Raw genomic sequence first — 22,374 nt, forward strand, 5'->3', positions numbered from 1 at the left:
CACTCAGTCTTCAGGGCCTCGAGCTCCTCCTGAACCTTGACAAGCTCCCGTTGTAGCTGGTTTGTCTCATTGTCTGTGTGGTCCAGCAGCTTGCGGGCATCAGCCATCTCAGTCTCATATCGCATTGTATGGTCAGCCACTTGACGGAAGAACACCTCCTCGCTCTCTTCCTTTTTGGAGAGCTGTACCGTGAGCTCAGCAACCTGCATCTGCAGTTCTGCAATTGGATCCCGCAAGACTTCTCTCAGGGCCTTCATCTCCACTTTACGCTCCTCCCTCTCCTCTCTCAGTTCTACTTCAGACCCTGAAACCTGGTCAGGAACTTCAACTCTGTCTTATCCTCCTCTCTTGATCTACATGCCCAGCTTTCTCTCTACCGTCCTCGCCCTTCTAACCCCAGACCCTGGCTAAATTCTAACACACGCATGCTGCGTTCTCCACTCGCTCCTCTGAACGCTTCTGGAGGAAATCTCATAAGCTCGTAGACTTCTTTCACTACAAATTTATGCTGTCCTGTTTCAACTCTGCCCTCTCTCAGGTTAAACAAACCTACTTTTCATCACCAATCAACCCACACAAGTCTAACCCACGTCGACTCTTTTCTATCTTTGACTCTCTACTCAGACCAGCCTTGGCTGCCTCCTCTTCTTCCTCCATCTCACCTCAGGACTTTGCTGATTTTTTTAAGGAAAAGGTGGAATCTATACATCAGAACATCCCATCTGTTGCCTCCTCCAATCACACACCACTTCCTAACTCTCCTCCTGCCTTGACTCTTTTTCTGCTATCTCGGAGGAGGATGTGTCACTGCTGATCTCCTCTTCTCCCTCTACCACCTGCCCTCTTGATACCATTCCTTCCCATCTCCTAAAACCTCTTGCTCCATCTATAATCCCTATGCTCACACAGATCTTTAACTCTTCCCTTTACTCTGGTACTTTTCCATCATCCTTCAAGCATGCAACCATGATACCATTGCTCAAAAACAGCAAGCTTGACCCTACCTGTCCTTCTAACTATCGACCTGTCTCCCTCCTGCCTTTTGCCTCCAAACTCCTTGAACGTCTTGTATTCTCTCGATTGCTACACTTTCTCAACACCTATTCTCTTCTAGACCCTCTACAATCTGGCTTCCGCACTGCTCACTCTACTGAAACAGCCCTCACTAAAATAACTGACGACCTCCATGCTGCCAAAGACAGAAGTCATTACACTCTGCTCATATTACTCGACCTCTCTGCAGCATTTGACACCGTGGACCACCCTCTTCTCCTCCACATTCTCCATACTCTAGGTATTCGGAACAAAGCTCTATCCTGGATCTCCTCTTACCTCTCCCATCGTACTTTCAGTGTCTCTTTTGCTAACACCTCCTCCTGCTCTATCGATCTCTCTGGGGGGGTTACCCCAGGGCTCTCTCCTGGGACACCTTCTCTTTTCTGTGCACACACTCTCTCTAGGTGACCTACTGTAATCACATCTTTTGGGTTTAAATATCACCTCTATGCTGACGACACACAAATGTACTTTTCAACCCCTGACCTTACACCTGCTATACAGACCAAAGTTTCTGAATGTCTCTCTGGAATATCATCCTGGATGGCCACCCGCCGACTGAAACGTAACATGGCAAAAACATAGCTCCTTATACTTCCTCCCAAACATGGCCCTACTACCGCCTTCCACATTACTGTTGGAAATACGATCATTCACCCAGTAGCCGAAGCACGGTGCCTAGGGGTCACACTCGATTCCTCGCTCACATTCTCCTCTCACATTCAAAACATTTCTAAAACTTGTCGCTTTTTCCTCCGCAATATCACAAAGATACGCCCTTTCCTCTGTTACTCATCTGCTAAAACACTGACTCACGCCCTCATTCTCTCCCATCTCGATTACGGCAACCTCCTGCTGTCTGGCCTCCCTGCCTCTCACCTGTCTCCCCTACAATCTATCCTTAACGCTGCTGCAAGAATCACTCTTCTCTTTCCTAAATCGGTCTCCACGTCTTCCCTCCTGAAATCCCTCTCCTGGCTTCCGATCAAATCCCGCATCTCACACTCAATTCTCCTCCTTACTTTTAAAGCTTTACATTCTTCTGCCCCTCCTTACATCTCAGCCCTAATTTCTCGCTATGCACCATCCCGACTCTTGTGTTCTTCTCAAGGATGTCTTCTTTCTACCCCCCTTTGTATCTAAAGCCCCCTCCCGCCTTAAACCTTTCTCACTGACTGCCCCGCACCTCTGGAATGCCCTTCCCCTCAATACCCGACTAGCATCCTCTCTATCCACCTTTAAGACCCACCTTAAGACACATTTGCTTAAAGAAGCATATGAATAGCATTGTGGATATTCCTGGACACATGCTACATAAAGCTTGGCCCCTTGCAGACGCACTTACTAGAATTCCCTCCTACTGTCTCTATACGTTCCCATACCTACCAATTAGATTGTAAGCTCCTCAGAGAAGGGACTCCTCTTCCTTAATGTAACTCTTATGCCTGAAGCACTTATTCCGATGACCTGTTATTTATATTATCTGTTATTTATATGATTACAACATGTATTGCTACTGTGAAGCGCTATGTATATTTATGGCGCTATATAAATAAAGACATACAATACAATACAATCTCTTCCCGGTGATTGCTCTGGGTTTGTGTTAGCGCATCCTTCAGATTGTGGACCTCTGCAGTTTTTCCCGCTACGATCGCTGCTGCTTCTGTTTTCCACAACTCTTTCTTCTTGGTGACCTGACTTTTGGGGATGGATCAGCCTTTCTGCTTCTCCAGATCTTTCCCCAGCTTTAGGTTGTCCTCCTTCAGAGTTGTGAGTTGCTGGGACATGTGTTCAGCTATCCACTTTACCTCTAGAACACTTTAATCCAACTTCAACATTTCAGACACCAAGGTTTTTTTTTTTTTTTTGTATTCTGCTTCCAGTGATGCTCGGGTAAGGCTCAGAATGGCCTTCAGCTCCTCATGCTGCTTGGTGGGGACCCACTGGGTACTCAGTCGCTCCTGTAGTACTTGCTGTTTTACTATACCCAGCTCTGTTTTGAACGTGCAAGTCTCTCGCTTAGAAACTTCTAGCTTGGTGATAAGGTGTTGAACATCTTGCTGAGACACCTCATAGAACTGTTTCCAGCCAACACTCTTTCTGTCGGACTCACTCGGCTTTCTGCTTATGGCGGTATCGGTAGCCTCTGTCATCCCAAGGCTAGTCGTCACTCCTGTGATGATTTGCCAAGCGCTCTGTGCTGTAGTTCATCTCTAGTCTACTCTGACCCCATGGGGTAAATGTTTCCTGCAGCTTCTGTTGCACACGGAGGCTGTCCTTTACGCAGGGCCACATAGGAGTCCTCCCCCTCTTCTGAACTGCAAGGATTGTGTTTAACCGTAGAAACCCAGCACGAAACATGCCTCACAGAAAACTTACATTCTATTTGGTCCACGTTCCAAGGGCAAACTTCAGCCACATGTCCAAGTTCATGGCATTTGTAGCACTATGTATACTTTCCAAAACTGGGTCGGGTTTTATCTGTAGTCTACTGGGAATAATAGGACCAGAGTCCCTCCTACGTGCTGTGGGACTTCCCACTCCTTTATGCAAGCCTATGAGTCCTCCGGGACTGTTATTCTGAGGAATAGTCTTACTGGACCTCCTGACGCACAGGAAGCGAGAACCGGACAACTCCTCTGGACTTGAACTCCTGGTCATCTCCTCGGCAGTCAAGTAACGTTCAACTAAGGCGACCAACTTCTCCCGTCTTTGGGGTCACTCTGGCTCACCCACTTCTGGATGGCAAGGGGAAGACCCCTCAGGAATCGGTCTATGATGACTCTTTCGACAACTGTGGTGGTGGTACATACCTCAGGCTGGAGCCACTTCCTTGCAGTGTGTATAAGGTCATTGTGACGGGAGACGCGCTTAATAACACATTTATATTTCGTGGATCCTGATTGAGCAGAACAGGTTGAGCAAAATAAACTGAGATTTATTCCCTTGATAGGCAAACACACGACAACTGCAGAATAAACTTAATAATTACACGTACGGGTATAGGAACAGGAGATAATGTCCAGAAAGGTGCAAAGCACCAGAAGATTTTCTTTTAAAATGTAGTCCTTTTGCAAATTGCCAAATAAATAGCCAGTCCCATCCTTCTGTGAATGTGCAAAGTCTTTTCTGGTTCTCTGGGGATTTTCTGGATCCCCAGGGCTAACGAAATCCTGAAGCAGGGCAAGTTCCCTTGTTGCGATGTTTTTAACCCCTTGCGTTCTGGAATCGTAGCCGCTGTACTTAGGTCTTATCCGCTTGAAGAAATCAGGTAACAACAGCAACAGCAACAAACCAGGAATGAGGGATACAGGCCTTTTAAGGACAAGGGCCTGTGAAGTGTTACATTAGCCTCATCCCATTGGCAAGGAATTATCTTCCTCCTATCAGAACCTGCCATGTCACATGGGCAAATCCTACAGCCAGCTCAGGTAACTCTGAGCATGCTCAGTAAGCAGCTTGGTAGCACTGCTAAGTAAAAAGGGGCCACTCATTTCTGGGGACGCAATGTCTCGAGTTTGGTCCCAAGGTGTGAAATATCCAGGATGAGTAACAGGATCTGCTACTCAGAAACATCCTGATTAAGTGACACTTCAAGAATCTGATGTCTTTCATCCCCTAGACGCATCGGCATCTCCCAACCGGGGACTCATATATGCATAACATTTGTTCCTTAATGCATTACAAAGGCAGGCAGAAAAAAATAGCATCCTGCCGGTACATTTTAAAACTGCAACAGAAAGGCACTTTATTAATAAGCCTGTGACGGGAGCTTTGTGACAGGCTATTAATAATACACCAAAAAATATATAACTGGGTTGAACCAGACGAGATTTAGATATGATAAAATATAATTTATTCCTTGATAAAGGTGAACACACAAGATATACAAATAACAGGCAAAATATGGACACTTACTTAAAGGTTAGGACAAGAAAGCCATCAGGATACAGGATGGGCCATTTCTTCCATAATTCAGTTTCAGATGTTGGGATCACAGCAATACATGCAGATCATGAAGCACATGAAGGAACCCAGGAAGACATGAAGACAATAGCCATAGGCTGAGCCTGGTTCTTATACAATTATTTCCCATTGAACACAACCTAAACCCAGCTCCTCTCATAAATCAGTGGTGAGGTTGACGGTTTTCCTCAGAGTAAAACTCCTCCCACCCAAGGACGTTTAAAAACTGCTTTTCCTATCTAAATAACTTCATAACTTCCGTTCAGTTTTACTTACTGGCACGCGAGACATATTAATAGATTCCGGCACGCATGACGCTCCCAATAAGACTAAATATTACCGTGTAATATTAAAATTAAGAGAGATATTAATATCTGTCTCTTAGAACCGGCTAAACATCAAGTGTCTGTACTCGTTATTTGCGGCTCGGTCCCACGAATACACACATGTAACTCTTAGCATGTTCAGCCGAGGACATCTCATAATATTGTTATATTTAATAAGGTCACTCATTCTGAGATCTCCTTGCGTAACCGCACCCCTGGCCCCCATCAAGAATTCCTTTGAAGCAGGGACCCCTGGGTAGTGGACATTTGTCACCAGTGTTAGATTTCACACCCAATGCCCCAGACCTCCTGTCCTAGCTGTCTCCCAGCAATATATGTTAACATACACCAAACTCCCTCTGTACGTTTTCACACCCAAACTTCAATCAAGCCTTTTAAAGCCCAGATATTTCTGAAAAGACACACCGCATTTGTATTTTCCTAAACTGTAGCTCATTAACCCCTTAAGCCCCAGTGTGGGTGTGGTGCAGACACTGGCCAAGAAACAATACAGTTATACAGGGGAATAAACATTTGGATATTGAAGCAAGGCAAAACACATTACTGGACCTCAGTCCAGTTAATCCCTGCTTCCCTGATGAGAGTAGAGGGGGGCCAAATGGGGGTGTAACCCCTTTAATACCGGGCCAAATCTTCTCTATCGTCACACCTCCCCTGCTCAATGGGTGCCTGGTGCCCCAGCTGCCTCCCCTGGCACTGGGACACCACTGGCACCCTTGAAGCACTCAATAAGTCCTGAGGGGTTTGCCTGGCAAAATTGTCCTCCAGCATTGTCCAGTACATTGTCCTGGCCACAGTGAATAGTGAAGTCCAGATCCTGCGGAGCAGGGCTCAACTGTGGCCACCAGGCATTCTCCTTTGCCTCCCTCTGCCCCCCATCCAGTGCCTGGTGAACCAAGTCCATGGTGAAGGGGCCCCTTTGCAGACCAGACTGCACACTGCCCAGAGGAGTGGCATATGCCACTATTGAAAAGGAGTGTCTGGCCATAGTGTGGGCTCTAAAGAAGCTACAGCCCTCTCTGTATGGCAGAACCCTCACTGTTATCACTGACCATAACCCCCTAAGTTGGTTGCAGAGGGTGTCGGGAGAGAATGCCAAGCTCCCACGCTGGAGCCTGGCCTTGCAAGAATGTGACTTCACCATTCAGCACAAGAAAGGCAGTGAGCATGGGAACGCTGATGGCTTCTCCCGGCAGGACAATCCCCAAGACCTAATGACTTCAAAAACCCTCCGGTCAGCCCAACCACCAAAGGAGGTGGCCAGGGCAAACCTTGGGCTTTGAGTGGGGGAGATGTGGCAAAAATGGGGTAATCAGCGCATTAATAAAGGCAGTGGGCTCGGCTGGTTACCCCTATTTCGTATTGGGGATGCAGGGGTTAATTTTATATGCTGTTCCCCTGTACCATTTTCCTCTATATGCATTGTTGTCACCTTTTTGCAGGCTTGTCCCTACCTGCAGTGCTGAATAACAGGAGCCGTTCCATTAAGACTGCTAATTTAGGAACGGAGTGAGCCAGCAACCTGATTTTTGGTGTGCAGCTTCAGTGTAGCACCCCAAGAACACACAAATTAAAAATATAACTTTGTCATAAGGGAAACATATATTTTTGATATGTGTGTCTTCCTCCGGCACACATCATCTGGCCGTTACCTTTGACTCTCTAGGGGACATTATTCAGGATCAACCAGTGGTGGGATTCAAAAATCTCACCGAGGGGGGGGGGAAGAAGAGAAGGGGGGGAGAGAGAGACAGGGGGAGAGAGAGAGACAAGGGGAGAGAGAGAGACGAGGGGGGGAGAGAGACGAGGAAGAGAGGGAGATGGGGGAGAGAGAGATGGGGAGGGAGAGACAGGGGTGAGAGAGATGGGGTGAGAGACAGGGAGAGAGAGACAGGGAGAGAAACGGGGGGAAAGAGAGAGAGAGAGAGAGAGATGGGGGGAGAGACAGACGGAGGAGAGAGAGATGGGGAGAGAGAAAGAGATGGGGAAGAGAGAGATGGGGGGGAGAGAAATGGGGGTGAGAGAGACAGTGGGAAGAGAGACCAGGGGAGAGAGAGAGACTTGGAGGAGAAAGCAGGGAGGGCAGAGAAACCAGGGGTAGAGAGATACCAGAGGGAACCAATACAATTCAATACATTTTTGCACACACTGATTTCATTGATACTTGTAACAATTTTTTTAAATTCAGTTGAACAGGACTGCATGTGGGGAGTTGGAAGAGAGACCAGGGACGGGGAAGAGAGACCAGGAGGGAAGAGAGAGAGAGAACAAGGGGGAAGAGAGAGAGACAAGGGAGGGGGGAGAGAGACCAAGGAGGGGGAGAGAGACCCGGGAGGGGAGAGAGACAAGGGATGTGAGAGAGAAACCAGGGGGAACCAGTGCTAATACAAATGTGAAAGTTTTTTCTGTCAGCTGTACAGGTGAGGGGGGGGGGGGATGCCGGCGGTTTAACGGAGCCAATGCTGCACTCACCTGGTAGACGGAAGATTGGTCTAAGTCAGGAAATGGAGCAGCAGCAGGGCAGGTTCTTCAGATCTCTTAATGGAGTGACACCATGGTTCCCCTCCACGGCACTTGCGCAACTGGGCAATCCAGACTCTGGGTTTCCATAACCCCCACTGAGTCGGCACCATGAAGGTTAGAGTGGCAGCAGGACACAGAGCAGAGTTCTTAAAAGGTAGGGCTGGTCACACCGATTCAGCGAACTAAGAACATTTTAGGAACCGGTTCGCCTGAACCGGTGCGAACCGGCAGAATCCCTCAACTGGATCAATCCCTAATTCCAGAGGGCCTCAAGGTCCCGGAGGGACGCCTTTTCGTGTCGCCAGCTTTTCAACCAAAAGGTCTTAAAGTGGGGTCATAGTTCCGAAAGCTCTGGTCATCCTGGATCATGTAATTTCTGTTACGGAAATTCTGGTAGCCGGAGATCTGGAAGGATGCTAAGATCTTCGAGGCCTCTTGCCCTATCTGCGCCAGATTAATCAGTCCTTGGAACAATATATACATTGTTTAGTCTCGGACACTAAAGACGATTGGGCAGACCTCTTACCTTGGGCAGTATTATCCTTTAATAATTTACGGAGTGACTGATCTCAATAATCTCCATTCTTCGCTAATTATAGCTTATATCCCTCAGCTCTTCCCTCTTTATGAGCCGTATCAGGAGTCCCCGTCATGGATAACAGGATACAGCACCTACAGGAGTTATGGGGGGAAATCCAGAACAACCTTCAGAAAGCGGTATCCACGCAAAAGAGGCAAGCAAACTGGCATCGTCGTGAGATACCAGCATACAATCCTGGGACAAAGTATGGCTGTAGACGGACGTTCACAGAGGTACACAATTGGAGACTTTATAAGGTGAAATTATAATAGGCTTTATTGTGCCTTTTCCTTTTCATCAGGAAATCATCCAAACACAGGGGGGGGAACAAAGCTTCTATTCACTTGGGAGTATCTCTAGTGAAAATACCATGCAATTAATGCACAACTCCATAAGTCAAGCATGTCTCGCAGCCCCAAAACATATAGCATGAAATAAGCAGATATAAGCAGTCTCTTAATTATGAAAGTCTTATCTGTTTCTTGCTGTAGAGTAAGCTTCTCTGCTCTGCTGGAACCGTACCCATGCATGCACAGAAAATATCAGCATCCAAGTTTAGAAGTCTTATTTGGTGTCTTGCAATCAGCTAAGCTGGGCAGAGCTCAAGACCGGTCAGCTCCAGAGATGTATGTTCTCTTGGTCAGACTCTCCTGGGAGTCTCAAGAACACTCCTCTGTCTCTCCAAAGGTCAGCTCTCAGTCAGAGCTAAGGAGTCACTTCCTGTCTCAACAGACATGCTTTTGTAAGCAATCAGGCAGGTGGTGTTTATTAATTGACTACCAGCAGTTAACCACCACACTGCCAGATTAAAGGCACATTACTTGAACAGGAATTACTCCCCTGTTACATACCTCCCCTGTTTGTGGGAAGCTCGGGCTTGCCACGGCCAAAGCCCATCCTTCCACTCTCATTCTAGATATCTCAGTGACTTGAATGAGAGTGGATGGAGGAAGAGAACCATCAGTCTTGTTGGGATTGGAGCCCTTTCTCCAGTTTAATCGTATCTCCTCCTGAAGGTGTTTGAGATCAGCACCCCTCAGTCGCTCGAGGAGGACTTTCTCCAAGTATAGTCTTTTTTCTACGTGCGTGGTCATGAGATTTCCCTCGCGTCGGGTGCTCATCTTATTGTAGGCATACTGTATGGCAGCAGTTGCAGAGCGTTTAAAAACCACCCTTTTCCCACTCAATTGGGTTGCTAGTTCAGCCCCTTTTAGATTAAGTTGCAATTCCACACCCACTTCCAGAGAATGTCCCATCTTTTCAGCTTCATCAGCTAAGGATTCTTCTGGGTTTAATTCAGCACGTGTACCTTCTTTTGTTGCCTGCTGGGTGGCTGAAGGTTTTGCTAGTGCTTGTTTAGGTGGTTCAAATTTTGCAACCTTGTCTTTCAGATGAGCGGTATTCCCAGCTCTCACTGTACCCTTGTCTTCATGGATTTTTGAGGCTGTGGGATACTGACGCTTAGTCAGGGTCAATACTTGTCCTTGTAGGACTGTAATCTTATCCGCGAGAGATCCCTGTTTTTTGAGTGCGTCTTGCAAGTCTCTTCTCAGGGAATTTATCTGCATGCTTTGCTTTCTCTGAGCCTGCCTCCACATTTTTATTGCATTGTGGAGCACTATGAACTTCTTTGCTTGGGCCGCAGTTATTTGTTTCAGTTTCTGGACCTTCTTGTGCTCCCTTTTGTGCCGCGTCACCTGGGTTCTAAGCTTGGCTTTTAGCGTTGCTTTGGTGATGCTCAGGGTAGCCTTCAGTTTCTCATGCTGCTTTGCGGGGACATACTGGGTCATCAGACGTTCCTGCAGCACTTGAATTTCTTTAGCAGCCTGCAGCTTTTCTTCCTGCAGTGTTTGCTGCTTCTCCTCAACATACTGGAGGTGTCTACGCAGACCTTGCAGTTGGTTCTGCAGTCGGTGCCCTGCTTCAAACTTTTCCTTGACTTCTTCTGTCAACTGAAAATTTTCTTCTTTCAGTTTTAAGTTTTCTCTTTTTAATCTTGAATTTTCTCTTTTTTCAGTCTCTGTATTCTTCAGGGCTTCTTTGCAGTCCTCCTTCCATTTACGCACATCTGCTTTGAGAATGACACTCTCCTGGCATGAGACTTCCTTCTCTAGGTTGAGGTTCTGAAGCTCCTTCTGAGAGACTTTGAGATCTGTATCAAGATTACCAATAGTTTCTTTAGCAATGTCCAGCTCCTCAGTGAGACTGTGTAGTTCCTTTCTGGAAACTTCCAGGTCTGTGCGGCAGCTGTTGGTCTTATGATGTGAGGCATCAAGCTCTATACGAAGAGTGTGAACCTCTTGCTGGAAGACTGTCATCTGCTTCAGTGCCTCCTCATACTTCCGCTTTAGCGTAGCCACTATTTTATCCGATTGGCTCTGGTTTTCATCCATGGCGGAAATAGTAGCCTTTGCAGTATCTAGCTCAGTCTTGAGATCCTCCAATTCGGTCTTGGCCGCAGAGTAAATTGCGAGCACAGTCTTCTGTAGCTCAGCATTATTTTTTCTCTTACTTCCCAATTCTTCACAGAGCAGATCACAGTCATGCCTGGCAATTTTCAGGGCGTCTTCAGGGCTGGTCAAGGGATCGTCACTCACTGGTTCTGGCTCCGCTTCCCTGGGATGAGTGGTTGAGGGTTCCTCACTGTTGGCACCGGACAGACACTTCTTTGGGGTACACGACTTCTGCCTTGGGCCCTCTGGATATTTGGTTAACCGCGGGCCTAATTCTCCATTTTCTCTAGGCTGCAGGGCAACCCGGTCCCCCTTGTCCTCCACAGGATCTGCGGACGTGTCTGTTCCTTCCACGGTAAGTGAAGAACTGCTTTTCTTTTTCCGCCTTTTTGATTTGGATGACACCGTCCCTTCAGGGATATTGGGGTCTCCATCTTCATTTGAAATTTTAGCGGCTTCATTATATACGCCAGGCTTTTCTTGCAGTTGCTTTAGCTGACAGAAATATTGGGTGATCTGCTGCTCCCGCTCTGTCTCCTGCTGATCATATTTGTCAAAGGGAGCGGTCTTTTCTGTTCGTGCCGAGTTCAGGCACCCCCACCATTCTTGGGGTTTTGTGGGTGTGACTCGGTTCGGGTTCCCCGTAAGAGATGCCTTCCTCTTTATTGGACTGGAAGGGCCACTCTTCCGTGGGGTAGGGTTTATTACAGGAATTCTGCATCTTGTCCTCCATTTTTAGGCTATCAGGTGTCATTTTCTTCCTTACCTCAGGAGGCACTATTGCAGCTGTTGCCACTGTATTTGCTAGAACCCCTAATTGTGGTAGTCCTACAGATGGGCATATTTTGCTTGTAGAGGTCGTAGCTCTCACAGGCATCTCTGTAGAATCTCTTTTTTTTTTCAATATCAGCAGTACTGTGCATGCATTTTTCTCTTATCAGGTATACAAGATGTGCAGTTGCTAGGTAAAAAAAAAGTATATTTGCTCTACACCATTTACTTGCTAGGTGCAATCTCTCCGCTTCAGCAACAGAATTTGGTTTTCTGCCTGAGTTCAGTAATTTTCAGTCTCATCTTTGGGTATTATGGCATTCACACTTCACACTTTGGGTGTCTGTTCTCGCTCCCAAGATATATATATGCAGACTTTTTTACTTGCAAAAAAAAAAACATTCTTTCATTCCCGGCAGGGTGACTCAACACTCAGCATTTGTTTGCTAAAAATTCCCCTGCTTCAGCACAGTCTTGTATCAATTTTCACACTTTTCTGCATATACTCCATTCACAACTGGAAGCCCTATGCGGTGTGGCAACCTTTATTTGCAAAATCAGTACCACTCGTGGGTCACAATCTGTATTCACTGCTTCAGCGAAACTTTTCAAAAAAACAAACACCTATCCCTTTTTAAGGGCTGACTCACTTCTTGAACCCTGACTATGGCTGGAAGGCAAAACCCCTATTTCAATGACCATATTACACTTTGTGATAGGCAAAATGAGGTTTAGCTACTTCAGCAGTCTTTCTCCTCTAGGGATTGGGGCAAAGAGTCCATCTGTGGTTTTGTAAGTTTCAGTGCCGTGTGGTTTCAGTAGTGTGTCCCTTTAACTCTGATCTCTGCTGCATGAGGTTTTTTTTTCTAAGTTGCTTGTAGGCAAAAAGCATTAAAAAAAATTCACATAAAAATCTCCCGTCCTTTTTAACTACAAAGACACCTCTTGTCCCACCTCGGACACCATATGTAGATGGACGTTCACAGAGGTACACAATTGGAGACTTTATAAGGTGAAATTATAATAGGCTTTATTGTGCCTTTTCCTTTTCATCAGGAAATCATCCAAACATAGGGGGGGGAACAAAGCTTCTATTCAATTGGAAGTATCTCTAGTGAAAATACCATGCAATTAATTCACATCTCAATAAGTCAAGCATGTCTCGCAGCCCCAAAACATATAGCATGAAATAAGCAGATATAAGCAGTCTCTTAATTATGAAAGTCTTATCTGTTTCTTGCTGTAGAGTAAGCTTCTCTGTTCTCCTGGAACCGCACCCGTGCGTGCACAGAAAATATCAGCATCCAGGTTTAGAAGTCTTATTTGGTGTCTTGCAATCAGCTATGCTGGGCAGAGCTCAAGACCGGTCAGCTCCAGAGATGTGTGTTCTCTTGGTCAGACTCTCCTGGGAGTCTCAAGAACACTCCTCTGTCCCTCCAAAGGTCAGCTCTCAGTCAGAGCTATGGAGTCACTTCCTGTCTCAACAGACAGGCTTTTGTAAGCAATCAGGCAGGTGGTGTTTATTAATTGACTACCAGCAGTTAACCACCACACTGCCAGATTAAAGGCACATTACTTGAACAGGGATTACTCCCCTGTTACAATGGCCTTCTACAAAAAATATCAGATTAAAAGTATCTACGGCGAAGCGATCTCCCAGATTTATTGGCCCTTTTCCTTTCATCGAGAGGGTCAAACCGGTAGCATACTCGCTATGCCTCCCAGCCTCCATGAAGATCCTGTTGGTATTTCATATGTCCCTACTAAAACCCTTTATACAGGATCCCTGGTCTCCTGTTCCTGCATCTCCTCCGCAACCTGTCTTGGTGGAGGGACAACAGAAGTTTGAGGTTCAGACGATCCTGGACTCCAGGCTATCCAGAGACATAATCCAGAGACATAATCCAGTACGTGGTCCATTGCAAGGCATTTGGGATCGACTTCACGCCCCCCCTTCCCGCCTGGTTTGGACATTCTACCAGAGACACCCCTCAAAACCATTCCTGGAGCATCTGGAGGTCGCTCCTGAAGGGGGAGGTGCTGTGAAGATCGGACGCAGGCTCCGGTCCAGAGTTTGATTCAGACTTGCTGCAGGCTTCCCTTATCAACTCCTGCTGTGTGCCCTCTGCACAGCAATGAATCAGCACTCTGGTTTCACTTTCAGGCACTGCTGACCAGCAGTTCAGCGATTGACTGATTCACCCTTTATATGCTCAGTCTTTGCTTCTGCAATTTGGCTGAGCATAACCGTTTGTACTGTGTGACGTTGTGCTGATCGCAAGCACTCTGTTATCCCTTGTCCTGCCTTGCCTTGCTGTGCTTTGTCTTTCCTTTCAGTTCACCTGGGCCCTTGCTACGGATTTACCTACTACCCTCCTGTCTCCTGCCCTCAACCTCGGCTTGGATACCTACTGCGCTAACTTCTACTACCCGTGACCATCATTTAGATGCAAACATAGTAATAATGATGTGTTCAGGTATCGTGGCTATAACTTATGCGATGCCAAGTCTAGCAATATATACATCATTTTGCTAACAATCCAGTATAAAGTTGCCAATGAGACTTTATATGTTTTGTCAATTGGATGCAGCATTGGGCACCCCCTGTCTCTTGTTATATACAATTGCCACGCTCAGTAGCTCTCTGGTTGACATAAATATATATTCACTTTGTGGTGGGTGTGGGAGTTTGAGCTTGCTGGGAATCTGTGTTAACCTATGTCTGACTGCTAGCAGTCAATTGGAGGCTGTGGCACCTCCCCCAGAGCTCACTCCTCCTCCTTCACCCTTTTAACTTGGAAGGTCATTTCACTTGCTGCAGGAACAAGACCCATTATGGTCATTCCCCTCTCACAGAGGTAAAAGGAAGGGTTCACAGTGTAGTGTAGGACCTGCATTATTTTGGTTATACCTTGACGTTGGTATGCAGGCTTATGACGCCTTTGGCCAAAGGGTTAACTAAATAACCAATTATTATTATTGAAGTATTTTACTTTATATGTTTTGTCAATTGGATGCAGCATTGGGCACCCCCTGTCTAAAGTAGACACTTCCAGCACTTGGATAAATGTTTTATTCCATATTATAGCCATATGTGCTACAATGTCAAAATGTTTCTATTTGTACCTAAGTTCATGATGTGCAGAACATCATTATGATATCTCCATTTACATACTACAGGTCTTTCCTTAGCCCTAGAAAAATGATCAGGGAAATAAAGTAGGTAAGACCACTACGGCTGGGAATTGGTACATATCAAAAGACACACCCACTAGAGGGGGTATTTAAAGTCAATACAGCTGCGTACCTTTACTCCTCCCCCTGGCGAAGTATGCGTAGACATACGAAGTGTATGTAGGGTTTTAGGATGTCACGGGGGTGGCTTCATTGAAGGAGCCGGCATGACTCGGCATCCGTAAATATCCCGTCCTTCTCACAAAGAGATATGGTCGTATAGTGGTGGTTTTTGCTGGTTTACTGATCGTTGTTTATACTGACGCCCAGTGCACTTTAGTTTTGCATGTTGTTCTCCCCGATAGACATGCTGAATGTATACTAATAGTGTGTGCCGTGCTTTGCCTCTGCCAATGCGAGGTAATAGTTGCTAAGTGGCTTTTGAGGGTTGATGTGTTGCTATGAATGTGGGCATGCATCGACAGACCTATAATTTGATACTTATAAACCACATACTACATGAATTAAGACAATAAGAATATGCCATCAATTGTATGTTGCTCCTTGAACATCCTATATGTATGTACTTGATACATCACTATATGTATTTTTGTATTCTACATCATTTCTGGAGCCTAATTGGCTAATTGGTTACGGGGGATGCTTCATGACTTCGGTAGTGAGCAAAGTTATTGTCCATGCTGAGAATTGGTGAAAGTTTATTTTCTCCCCTCTGTTTTGCTAATATTGGTGGAAGTTAGAATGTACAGGTTTTCAACTAATATACCTGACCTTATAAGCATTACCAGCACTAATATATAGTATTAAATAAACTGTATTATAGTACCTATCTGCGATTCAAACTATACTGAATAGGTTAATATGGTTAATATGGTTACTACATTTATGTAGACCCTACATACTCAGCAATTACTTACTACTAATGAGCCGCCCAATCTGTGGATTTTAATATTATAGTGTATATATATTTTTTATTGTCGTTGATGTTAATTATATTCAAATTTTCTTTATTATTTTTGCACCTTATAATTAGATACCCACTCATTTTGAAGGGAGTGAAATGTTATCTCCGCCAATGAGACATATGATTGATATAGTCCCTAAAACACTATTGACTCTTAGGGCCTCATGCAGTAAGCGCCGAAAATGTGCAATGGGCAAGCTTACCGATTCGGCATTATTTTGGCGATATTCCCTCTCCGTATGCAGTAAGTGCCGAATCCCTTCCCAATCAAGGCGAAAACATTTCCTCCCACTCTCACGATGATTTGCCGATCACACACAGGTGTATCGGCCTGCATGGCGGGGTGCTGTTAGGTTCGCCAATTAAACTTCTTGCTGAATCAGGCGAAGCAAGCATGTGTTGGATAGCGCGGCCTATTTAAAGGGGACATGTACTGTTAATCATTCTCTGTGTTGTTGGGAGTGAGAGAGAGAGAGACGCACAGAGCTGGGCGATTTAATATTTGCATATTGACTGAGAGACTTGTTGTGTATTGTGAGAGCTTTGTCCTTTGTTGTTTTGTTTACATCTTTGTCTTGTTTTGTATGTGGAAGTGTTTAGTGTGATTGGCTTGATATTTGTTTTCTGTTCTTTGTGAGTGCTACAGGTATGGCAGCAAGGCGTGGGAAGAGTGATGCTGGTGTGAGTCGTACTGCTAGTCGTGTGAGTACGCGTCGGAGTGAACGTACGGTTCAGGGGAGTGCTGTTGCTGGGAGTGCGAGTACTGTTGCTGGGAGTGCGAGTGCTGTTGCTGGGAGTGCGAGTGCTGTTGCTGGGAGTGCGAGTGGTGTTGCTTGGAGTGCGAGTGCTGTTGCTGGGAGTGCGAGTGCAGTTGATGTGAGTGTGAGTGCTGCTGGTGGCTCAGTTGCTGATGGTGTGTCTGGTGGGGGCGTGCTTGCTGGTGCACCGCTTTTGGAGTCTCTTCCATTGGAAGAAGGAGAGTCCAGTCAGCACCAGGCAAGTTCTGAGCCTAAACGTGCTCGGAAGAAACGTGTGGAGCAGCCACGTAATCCTCGGTTCAATCACCAGGAAAACACAGCTCTTGTCACTGGGATTCTGGAGCACTATGACAGTCTGTTTGGACATTTAGTAGGGGATGGACAGTGTGGAGGAACCAGGCGCTTACCTTTAGTATCAGAGTTACAGAGTGGCGATGTCACCAGTGATTGTGGTTAATTGGTGTGTTGTTTCTTGTGATCCCTTCTGCTGCTACCCCTAGTAAAGGGATGATCCAAAGCCCTTAGGAAACGTAGAGACAAGACAGAGTAGGGGGAGCGAGGGATGAGTAAAAGCACAGATGGAGAAGATATTGACGAGCAGTAATTACAATTGGTACACTACAATTCGGTGGGGGGAGGGGGGTGGGGGTTAGGATGGTAAATGGTAAATCGAAAGACGTAATCTGTCTAATAATTGCTTACACGGCCTTGTGCAAACACCATCTCAAGTTGGTATCTTTGCAGTGGATGCTGCCCCTACTGCAACGATGTGCAGGGGGGGGGGGGGGGACTTTAAAGTATAGATCAATAAGTACTCACACGGCCCAGTGTGAGTAGAGGTGTAGGGCAGATGTCTTTCAGGTGAGCACCTACGACCCCCGGTCAGGGATATTGCAGGGGTGCTTTACACACTCCTGCTGGCAGGCAGGAAGTTCAATGCAGGTCTTTCTTTTACTCTTCCCGTTCTGGGTTCCTTCCCCTCCCCGTTTCGGTCAGGGGTATGGGTGAGGCAGAAATGATTTAAAGGGATCAGTGATGTTCTTAAAAACATACAAGTTTAATAAACATAAAATTGGATCCACAACAGTTGCACTCACATAATATAGAAAATATCTTGGTGCGCTTCCGTGGCTGTTGATGGCAGTGGTCGCAGCTGCTCTTTACTCCGCGTCCGGAGTCGGAATAGATGGCTGTTCCTGGCGCGGCTGTGACTGCAAACTGACTCCTTCAGCAACGGAAGCCCCAAAGTTCCAAACTTGGTCACAGAATTAGAGCAACGCGTTTCGCCGATTGGACGGCTTCCTCAGGCTCATTCAATGACGCACTGAGGGTCAGATGAGCTTATATAGACCCTCAGTTTGCTAATTAATTAAGTAGCATAATATATATCTTGCCAATGCGTGTAATCAGTGTATTAATCTATACACAAGTGTTACACTCCCTATTATACTCGATCGTCCAATGCAGTTACAATAATGAAATTAATAAAATTGCTACACTTATTTCTGTGTATTTTATTAGCAATTATAATTGCTTTTCGTTTGTAATGAGTTAAAACTTGGTGCTGTCACCTGATGGTAGTCTTTAGCACCTGACATATGCATTCTCAATTTATAATATATTAATTTCCATACTATGTTTTTAGAACAACATTCTTCTACCAAAACACAGCAGTGATGTGGGGTGAAACACTCCACTCCATGCTCCTAATTTAAGGACTTATGCACCCTTTTAGAGTGTATAATTTAGCTATACTGAGATAACTTAAGGGTGTAAATTAATTTTAAATAACTGTTGTTATCTTAGTGATTAAAAGATATGGTTGTGGTGCTGGCATCTAGCTGACCATCAATTAAGTATAACCTACTTTGGCTTAGTATGGGTGTATTTTGCTTAACATCCAATGATTTGAAAATGGACATAAATCGCTCTAGAGACATATTATGCACAATAAAGTATAATAACAACTAATTTCTGGTTAAATATTACCTAGCCTTTGAGTAAAAACAATCGAATTTCTAATAGACATTTTTCTGATAATCTTTTTTATCTTGCACAAATCCATTGTTAGTGGGGATTTTGGTTGGAATACAGTCCCATCTAATTGACAGGTTATATCTCCAGACATCTTTAGTAATAAAGTGCATTCACTTGCTTTATACAATGAAATTTAAAAACTCTTTAGTTTTAAAAAACATGAGGTATAGATAACAACAATTTACATTCAGATCGCTACACAACATAAATAACTATAGTGACAACATCATAATGGTGTTAAAGGCAATATTCGAGATGCCCTTGCCATCTCTCTCTATATGTCTATTTGCTAATTTGTAGTTCCTTATAAGGATACTATTTTTACTAGAATGACTTGAAGTTACATTCGACATTGTGAAGTAGGATAGAGTCTCAATATGCATAAGGAGAGAATGAATTAGAAAGGTGAGAGGGGAGGGGGGCGAGGGGGGGGGGGGGATATGGAAAGACAGGGAAAAGGGGGGAAGACAAGTGTTAGTTATTTGCCCAATTGGGTTCTATACAGAATTGCAAATGGAGCTCCAGTTATAACAAATAGGCTCATAAAAATGCAGGGATGTCTAGATCTGCATTAAGGCCGTGCGGTGCTAGAGTCTTGAGTTGGTAAATCCAGAACGTTTCTCTCTGTCTTAAACGTCTGACTCTATCGCCCCCACGCCAATTCTCAGCTACCAATTCAATTCCTCTATAATGTAGGCCCGATGGGTCCCCCCCATGGGCCAAACTGAAATGGACTGGTACGCTGTGGGTTGTAAGGCCTCTCCTGATATTGCCTATGTGTTCCAGTATGCGGACCCTCAGATTTCTTGTTGTCCGGCCCACATACTGGAGTCCACACGGGCATTCGAGCAGATACACCACGAAGGTAGTTCTACAATTTATAAAGTGTTTGGTTTTAAAAACCTCCTTCGTGACTTTAGAGCTAAAATTTAATGTTTGTTTCTCCGCATGCTTGCACGCTTTGCAATCAAAGCATTTAAAAAAACCTACGGGTTTTGGTAGCCAACACTCTTCCTGAATTCGTTTCTCCTTTCTGAATGTGCTGGGCACTAGTTGGTTCTTAATGTTATTTGCTCTCTTGAAAATAACTCTAGGTGTCTCCGGTAAGTGTTCTCCCAAAACTATGTCTTTGCGTAGAACATGCCAGTGTCTTTTGAGGATCTTTTTTATGTTCTCAGCTTCATTGTTGTACCTGGTGATAAATGGTACCACAAAGTCCATCTTGTCTTTCTTTTGTTTGGGTACTAACAGCTGTTCCTCGCTTAGTTGTGAGGCTCTGGTTAGAGCATTCTCAATAATCTCTGGCCTGTAATGTCTCTCCTCAAACCTATTTTTCAGGATATTGGCCTGCTCTTTAAATACCTCCATATCGGAGCAATTCCGTCTAATACGTCGGAATTGCCCATAGGGTATATTGTTAAGCCATCTCTGATGATGACAGCTACTGTTTAGGAGAAAATTACTAGCATCAACTTCCTTGAAATAAGTTTTTGTTTTGATATCTTTGTTTTCTATATATATTGTTAGATCAAGGAAGTTGATGCTATCCGGACTCCTCTCAGATGTAAAAGTAAGGTTTACTTTATTACTATTTATGTAGTTCAAGAAAAGGTCTAGGTCTTCGTCGTTTCCCTCCCAGATGATGAGCACATCATCGATATATCGTTTCCACAGGACCAGGTTTGCTCCAAAGGGGTTGCCGGCCCAAATGTTATTATCCTCCCAGTATGACATAAAGATGTTGGCATAGCTCGGAGCAAACCTGGTCCCCATTGCGGTGCCGCATTTCTGTAAAAACATGTGCCCATCAAACCAGAACAGATTGTGTGTTAAGATGAATCTTATTCCATCTATTTAGAATCTTTTCTGGTCTTGGGGGATTGTTTGGTCATTCTCAAGTGCAGATGCTACCGCTGCACATCCATCTGTGTGCCTTATTGAGGTATACAGAGATGTGACATCGCAGGTTACTAGCCTATAGCTATCCTTCCACTGAACTGAGGACAAAACATTAAGAACCTGGAGTGTATCTCTTAGATATGACTTCGCACTCGTGGCATACTTTTGCAGATAGAGGTCGACATATTCTGAAAAGTTCTGCGTGAGGGACCCTATGCCCGAGATAATTGGTCTCCCGGGAGGTTTCTGTCTGTTTTTATGGATCTTGGGCAAGAAATAAAAAAACGGTCTGATTGGATCGGTCTTGAGTAAGTAATCAAACTCCTTCTCGCCCAAGATTCCTAAGTCCTTAGCTGCACGCAGCATAGATGTCAATTCTTCTTTGTAAATGGTCGAGGGGTCGTGGACTAGTTCTTCGTATGTGATTCCGTCGCTAAGAATACGCTGTGATTCAGTGTGGTAGTAACTAGTGTCCATTACGACTACTCCCCCTCCCTTATCCGCAGGTTTTATTGTGATACTTGTGTCATCGGTCAGAGTTTTTAATGCCTGTCTCTCCTCACGGGTCAAGTTGCCCCGTTGTTTTGTTTCCTTTTTGGCCAGTTTTTCAAAGTCGTCAAGGATTAATTTATTGAAGACCTCTAAAAACTGGCCTTTACAGTGACTTGGGAAAAAGCTCGATTTGTTTTTTAGATTCGTATGTACAAAAACACCTTGGTCAGATTGACTGTCTGAATTGGTAACAGTGGTTGATATTGTTTGGCCTTTGGACGGGTCCAAATTGTTTTTATTTAGAAAAAATCTTTTTACAGTTAGCTGGCGAAGGTATTTATGTGCGTCAATAAAAAGGTCGAAACCGCTCGGGCCTCTGGAGGGCGCAAAGTTTAAACCTTTAGCCAAGACCTTTGTCTGAGTGGCGTCCAGGGTCTTTGAGCTCAAGTTGAATACACTGCTTAATGAGCTGGTCTTTTCCCTAATTTTCCTTCTTCCCCTTTTCCCTCTCTTTCTCTTTTCTTTCCCCTCCCCTCTGATGTCCCTGGTATCCCGGGGTCGTCCAGACACGTGTACCTGTTCTGTGTTTCTATAGGTGTCTGAGGGGCCTGTTCTAAAAAAGAGACTCCTGTTTTAGTTCTATCGGTTCTTTCCCAAATGGGACTTCTATGTGTACAGAGTTCCTCTCTTCTTTCCCTTGGTTCTCGTCTCCCCCTATGATCTTCAAACCTTTCCCTGGATCTTTCCTCCCTTGATCTTCTAGGTGATCTTTCTCTCCATGGGGAGCGTTCCCGTCTGGGGGAGCGTTCTCGTCTGGGTGAATATTCTCGTCTGCCCCGCCAGGTTTCCCTAGGGTGCCTATACTCCCTACTTAGGTGTGATTGGTCATAACCTTGCCTATAATGATAATCGGTATGTCTCCTCTCAGGCTCCCTTCTGTGGTCTCTCTCAGACCGTGTGTAGTCACCCCTCTTGTGATTTGTATTAGGATTTAGGGTTTTGTTGTTTTGATAATGGGTTTTTGGTGCTGTTGTATCCAGCTCTTTCCCCATCTCCTTAGCCTCAAAATTCTTGGGGGCTGCAATATTCTGATTGCTGATTGGGCTTCTCCTGGTTAAATGAACTAATGTAGGCTTATCCTTCCCTGCCATTGAGCTACTTCTGTCTCTTTTCTTTTGTTATCTAGTTCCAGACTTGTCCCATTTCCTTTGCTTCCCTTCTCGGTAATCCTCCTCGTCCCTTACAAATTTCTTATTTTTGTTAATGAGTATGTTTCTCTCTAGGGTGTCCAACTCTTCAGATAATTTTTTATTTAGTATGTTAAAAGATG

General features: G+C 45.1%; 1 protein-coding gene across 1 annotated transcript in view; it reads left to right on the forward strand.

Annotated features, from left to right (window-relative positions):
- LOC142464298 (uncharacterized) overlaps positions 1 to 22,374 on the forward strand; it is a 429,853-nt gene that overhangs the window by 204,286 nt on the left and 203,193 nt on the right. The window lies entirely within an intron of this gene.

This window comes from Ascaphus truei, chromosome 12 (assembly GCF_040206685.1).
Source record: "Ascaphus truei isolate aAscTru1 chromosome 12, aAscTru1.hap1, whole genome shotgun sequence".
NCBI lineage: Eukaryota > Metazoa > Chordata > Amphibia > Anura > Ascaphidae > Ascaphus > Ascaphus truei.